Genomic DNA, 6,542 nt, shown 5'->3' on the forward strand with positions numbered 1-6,542 from the left:
TGAGCTGGAGTATCCCTTGCTGATATTTGGTACCATACCCAGGCCAGGTTCTCCTGTCCTGGGCTCTGTTCTCTAAAACCCAAACTATAACCCTGAGATAGTGTGGGAATCAAAATTAAAAACAACTCAGCAAAGACCAACAACAACTTGCTGAGAATAGCCATAATAAAAATATCAGGCTCTCTGCCGCACTCAGGCCGGCGCTCGGCCCCGCCCCGGGACCGGGACACCGTGACCCCGTCCTGCGGCCCGCCAGCTCCGGAGCATCCCGGGACCGCGCAACACTCCGCTTGCGGATGAGCGACCCAGGCCGTGGGGCCCAAGTTCCCTGCCCGAGCGGTGAGGAAGGCCGCGGTGAGCCGGGTGCAGGGCTGTCCCCGCCGCGGGCCTTGGCTTCGATCCCGGGGCGGCTCGGGCGGCGCCAAGGCCCTTGATCTGAGCGGCCGAGTGGCTCTGGGGCTGGACAGTTCTAGTTGCAAGTTTCTACAGCACCTGAGAACTGTGTAGAATTCACAAGACCGCGACTTAAACATTGAGAGCCTGGGGAGGAGACGAAGGGGATCTAGCACTCCTTTTAAAAACCTCAAACATGGGGAAGTCTCTTTCTCACTTACCTTTGCACTCAAATAAAGAAGATGGTTATGACGGGGTCACATCGACAGACAGTATGAGGAACGGATTGATTAGCAGTGAAGTGCACAATGAAGACGGAAGAAATGGAGACGTCTCTCAGTTTCCATATGTGGAATTTACTGGACGAGATAGTGTCACTTGTCCCACTTGCCAAGGAACAGGAAGGCTTCCTAGGGGGCAAGAAAACCAACTGGTGGCATTAATTCCATATAGTGATCAGCGGTTACAGCCAAGAAGAACAAAGCTATGTGATGGCCTCTGTGTTTGTCTGCCTGCTCCTGTCTGGACTGGCTGTGTTTTTTCTTTTCCCTCGATCTATTGAGGTGAAGTATATTGGTGTAAAGTCAGCCTATGTCAGTTACGACTCTGAAAAGCGAACCATATATTTAAATATCACGAATACACTAAATATAACAAATAATAACTATTATTCTGTTGAAGTTGAAAACATCACTGCTCAAGTTCAGTTTTCAAAAACAGTGATTGGGAAGGCACGCTTAAACAATACAGCTAACATTGGCCCTCTTGATATGAAGCAGATTGATTATACAGTACCCACAATTATTGCAGAGGAAATGAGTTGCATGTACGATTTCTGTACACTGCTCTCCATCAAAGTACACAACATAGTACTCATGGTGCAAGTTACTGTAACAACAGCATACTTTGGACACTCTGAGCAGATATCTCAGGAGAGGTACCAGTATGTGGACTGTGGGAGGAACACGACTTACCAGTTGGCCCAGTCTGAGTATCTCAATGTCCTTCAGCCACAACAATAAACTCTAAAGGAGCTGTTGTTAGAGCCAAGGGTACACCAGAGAAGATATCGTCAGAACTGTCAGCGAGGAGGTACTGCCTAGAAGGACATCTTTAATTGAGCATGTCTAAAGTTGACACTAGAACATCGAGGATTCAGCCAGCAGAATCTGGTCCTTATGCAGTTCCTGGACTGTCGTTTTTCTGTGTTTACAATTTGTTCCTACCAAGAGCTTTCCTCCATCCTAAGTTAACTGATTGGCTTTCTTCACACCTTTGTTCCCAAGGTGAAAAATTGAGACTTCTTAGAATACAATAAATAATTATATAGAAGTCATAGATTTAATCTATATATCTATTGATAATATAATTCAGTCCTGAACATAATTTGAAAAATAACTTCTGATTTTTATATGAAATTAATCAAGGCCTATTATTCATGGAGAACTTTTAAAAACTGACCTGTTTTATAAATTCCCATTCTTACATGGTAGTCTTTCAACTATATGATAACTTAGCTATTAGCTAAATGTTTTTAGCCTTTAATTTCTTGAAATTCTACTGATTTGCATGTTTTGTCTTATTTCTAGCTAATGGTTGCACAATATTTATCAACCATAACAGTCTGCCAAATTCTGTTCTACATTTTGTAAGAACCTCTCGGTATGTGTTTCATGTATAGCTTTGTGAACTTTCTGTGTGGTCTTCCAACATATCCCTTTAATGTACAGTATTGTAAATAAATTGCATGGCTTTTATACAACTTTGATAAATGTCAAATGAAGTGGTACAGATTAAGTAAAGCAAGTTGTTCATAAAAAAATAAAGTAGGAAAATGAAATTCAGAAACCTATAAAGTATCAGTAGGTCCCAGCTACATGTTGGATCTGGTGTAAAATAGATGCACAATAAAACATTTTAATGCTCTTAAAAAAATAAAAATATCAGGCCCCTCCAGGGACAGAGTGACCAAAAATACAGAGACAGTCAAGGACGACATGCCCTGACAAGCCTAAACATGCCCTAGTGAGAAATGGGCCACCTGGTGTTTTTCTCTCCTTCTTGGAGGTCTGTGGTTTCATGGTCAAAAATAGCAAGTCATCCTGCCCACCAAAATGATTGCTTATGCTAATTGCTGATGTTTGAAATATCCACTTATATGTAACTGCGCCAGAATTTCCCGCTTTCCCCTTCCCCCTTGCGCCACTCCCTATAAAAGCCCAGAGTTTTTCGGGAGTCTGGGCCAATTTTCTCTCCTGTGTGAGATGAGTTTTGACCCGAGGGCCCTCACCAGTAAACTGCCTCTTGCAAATTGCAACAAGTCGGTGTCTTGTGTCTCCTTGGGTGCCCGCTGATCGGGACTTGAGTCAGGGGTCCTCTTCGGGGGTCCTTACATGTGGGGGCTCATCCGGGATTTGCGGGACCACCAAGGACACCCGAAGACCCCTTGGAGGTAGATCTGTGTGAATAGTGCGGCTCCGATGTTTTTGCCGTTTTTTGTGGTTTGGTTTCAGTTTCTGAGCAGCTGCCGCTGCAGACTGTAAGGACTCAGTGGCTGCGGAGGCAGACATGCTAAGACCCACAGGCTGCAGCCCTGGAGGACACTCCGAGGGCAGAAGGGAGTCATGGAAGCCCGACTGCCCTGTTTCGGAACGAAGAAGACGGAGTGCTCCTGCTGGGGGTGGGGGGGAAGACGTGGAATCCTTCCCCAACAGAGGTCACGTTTGGTTGGTTCTATAAAACCAGACGCGGACGAGTGTGTCTGACTGTGTTAGTCTTGTGTGTTTGCATTTTGCAATGAGTTGTTCACTAAGTTTTGAAATGGGACAGACTGTGACGACGCCATTATCTCTGACCTTAGACCACTGGACTGACGTTAGGGGTAGAGGACAGGATTTGTCAGTGATTGTTAAGAAGGAACGCTGGCAGACTTTTTGCTCCACAGAGTGGTCCACCTTCAACGTAGGATGGCCCCTAAGGGGACATTTAATTTGTCTACCATCCGAGCCATCAAGGCAATTGTGTTTCAGGAGGGATTGGGATCACATCCAGACCAACAGCCCTACATTATCGTGTGGGAAGATTTAGCTCTCTACCCACCTCCGTGGCTTAAGCCATGGGTCACTCATTGGCCCAGCTCCCAAATCCTGACAGCTCGGGGAGAAGTAGCAGAGAAGAAGAAACCGAAACCGAAGAGAAATGAAGAGACCAGCGCTTCACTGAAGCCCCCTCCTAAGATATACCCTGAGATTGAGGAACCTCCTGAGTGGCCCCCTCCCCCTGCAGAGTGGCTAGCTCCCATGCCCCCACCTTATCCGCCTCCACCCCCCACAAGCTCAACCTGTGCCTGCGCCTTCTGCGCCTCCAGCCCCCACCATGGGGACAGTTGACAGCGGACCCTCAGTGGGGACGAGGAGCAGGAGGGGGGCTGTTTCTGCCTGAGAGGATCCCGACTCCATGGTGGCCCTGCCTCTCAGGGCCGTTGGTCCCTCTCCGACTAATCCAAATCAATTACAGCTACTACAGTATTGGCCTTTCTCTTCCTCTGACCTTTATAATTGGAAAAATAACCATCCTTCCTTTTCTCAGGATCCCGCAGGGCTTACAGGGCTGATAGAGTCCCTGATGTTTTCCCATCAGCCCACCTGGGACGATTGTCATCAGCTCCTACAGACCCTATTTACTACTGAAGAGAAGGAGAGGATAGGCTCTGAAGCTCGGAAAAATATCCGAGATGATGAGGGGCACCTGACCCTAGATGAAGATATAATTAACCAGAGATTTCCCTTGACTCGTCCCGACTGGAATTACCACATGGTGGAAGATAGGGAAAGGCTGTCCATGTATTGCCAGGCTCTAATGGCAGGTCTCTGAGGGTCCAAGAGAAGGCCCACCAATTTGGCTAAGGTAAGAGAGGTCATACAGGGAGCGGATGAACCCCCCTCAGTGTTCATGGAAAGGCTCATGGATGCCTATAGGAGATACACTCCTTTTGACCCCATGTCAGAAGGACACCGAGCTTCTGTGGTTTTCACCTTCATCAGGCAGTCTGCCCCAGATATTAGGAAGAAGTTGCAACATTCTGAGGGGTTATAGGATTATACTATTAGGGAAGTAGTGAAAGAGGCAGAGAAGGTTTATCATAAGAGAGAGACAGAGGAAGAGAGGAAGGAGAGGGAAAAGAAAGAGAGGAGAGAAGATGATGATAGAAGGGAAAAGAGACAGGAAAAGAATTTGACACGAATACTGGCCACAGCAGTAGGAGGAGAGAGACAAGCTAGAGTTAGACAGCTAGGAGACCTGGGTGACAGGAAAAGGCAGGGGCCAAGGGGACCCAGGAAGATGGACTGTCCTCAACTAGAAAAGGACCAATGTGCATACTACAAGGAGAAGGGCCACTGGGCTCGAGAGTGCCCTAAAAAGCCAGGAGCGAGAGTTCTGTCCTTGGAAGATGATGATGAAGACTAGAGGAGACGAGGCTCGGCCCCCCTCCCTGAGCCTAGGGTAACTTTGAGAGTGGAGGGGACCCCCATGAATTTCTTAGTTGATACAGGAGCAGAATATTCAGTACTAAAAAACCTTTGGGGACAGTAAAGGACAAACAAACTCTGGTAATTGGGGCCACTGGACAAAAACAGTATCCTTGGACCACCTCCCGGAAGGTAGACCTTGGAAAGAACCAAGTGTCCCACTCATTTTTGGTTATTCCGGAGTGCCCTATGCCCTTATTGGGCAGAGACTTGTTGACAAAACTTAAGGCCCAAATTACTTTTACCCCCTCTGGACCAGAACTGTCCTGGGGGGCAGAGACACCTCAGGCCTTGGTACTGTCCCTCCAATTAGGAGAAGAATACCGGCTCCACCAAGAAACAACAATGCCCCCCCCAGAGGGCTACAGGACTGGTTAACTCAGTTTCCCCAATCCTGGGCCGAGATGGGGGAATGGGGATGACAAAACAAGCTGCCCCTATAGTTATTGAGCTCAAGTCAGGAGCCACACCTATTGGGGTTCGACAATATCCCATGAGCAAAGAAGCAAGAGAGGACATAAGGCCACACATTGAGAGACTGATACAGCAGGGAGTCTTAGTTCCCTGCAGGTCCCCATGGAACACTCCTTTGTTACCAGTAAAAAAAAACGAGGGACTAATGACTACCGTCCAGTCCAAGACCTCAGGGAAGTTAATAAGAGGGTACAAGATATCCACACTACAGTACCAAATCCCTATAACTTACTCAGTACATTGCCACCTGAGAGAACCTGGTATACTGTCCTAGATTTGAAAGATGCCTTTTTCTGCCTGAGATTACATCATAATAGCCAGCCCCTGTTCGCCTTCGAATGGCGTGACCCGGAGAGCGAAAGAGTCGGACAGCTCACGTGGACAAGACTGGCTCAGGGGTTCAAAAACTCCCCCACCCTGTTCGATGAGGCTTTACATCGAGACCTCGCCACCTTCCACACCAAGAATCCCCAGGTGACCCTTCTACAATATGTAGATGACCTCCTGTTGGCTGCAGAAACCCGTGAAGAATGCGAACGAGGGACCCGGAAGATCCTGGTTGAGTTGGGTGAGTTGGGGTATCGGGTTTCTATGCGAATGAGGGACTCAGAAGATCCTGGCTGAGTTGGGTGAGTTGGGGTATCGGGTTTCTGCCAAAACGGCACAGTTGTGCGGACAGAAGTGACTTATTTGGGATACATCCTGAGAGATGGACAGAAATGGCTGACCGATGCCAGAAAGCAGATTGTGATGCAGATATCGACCCCAACTAACCCTCTCCAGGTGAGAGAGTTCCTGGGGACAGCCGGGTTCTGTAGGCTGTGGATACCGGAGTTCGCTACTCTGGCGGCCCCACTGTATCCCCTCACCAAAGAAAAGGGGGAATTCATCTGGACTAAGGACCATCAGAAGGCCTTTGACACCCTGAAAAAGGCCTTACTACAGGCACCTGCTCTAGCCTTGACTGATTTGACTAAAGCATTTACCCTATGCATTGATGAGCGGAAGGGAATTGCTAGAGGAGTCCTGACTCAGACTTTGGGGCCGTGGAGACGCCCGGTAGCTTACCTATCTAAAAAGTTAGACCCCGTGGCCAGTGGGTGGCCCTCATGCCTGCAAGCGATTGCAGCAACGGCTGTGCTAGTG

The 6,542-nt window shown here is 48.1% G+C and overlaps 2 pseudogenes; both read left to right on the forward strand.

The window, feature by feature from the left end:
* Window positions 1-470: 470 nt before the first annotated feature.
* On the forward strand, window positions 471-1,526 carry LOC114610680 (annotated as a pseudogene).
* Window positions 1,527-3,213: 1,687 nt separating this feature from the next.
* LOC114610648 lies at window positions 3,214-5,300 on the forward strand (annotated as a pseudogene).
* The last annotated feature ends 1,242 nt before the right edge of the window (window positions 5,301-6,542 follow it).

This window comes from Grammomys surdaster, unplaced genomic scaffold (assembly GCF_004785775.1).
Source record: "Grammomys surdaster isolate TR1022 unplaced genomic scaffold, NIH_TR_1.0 126051, whole genome shotgun sequence".
NCBI lineage: Eukaryota > Metazoa > Chordata > Mammalia > Rodentia > Muridae > Grammomys > Grammomys surdaster.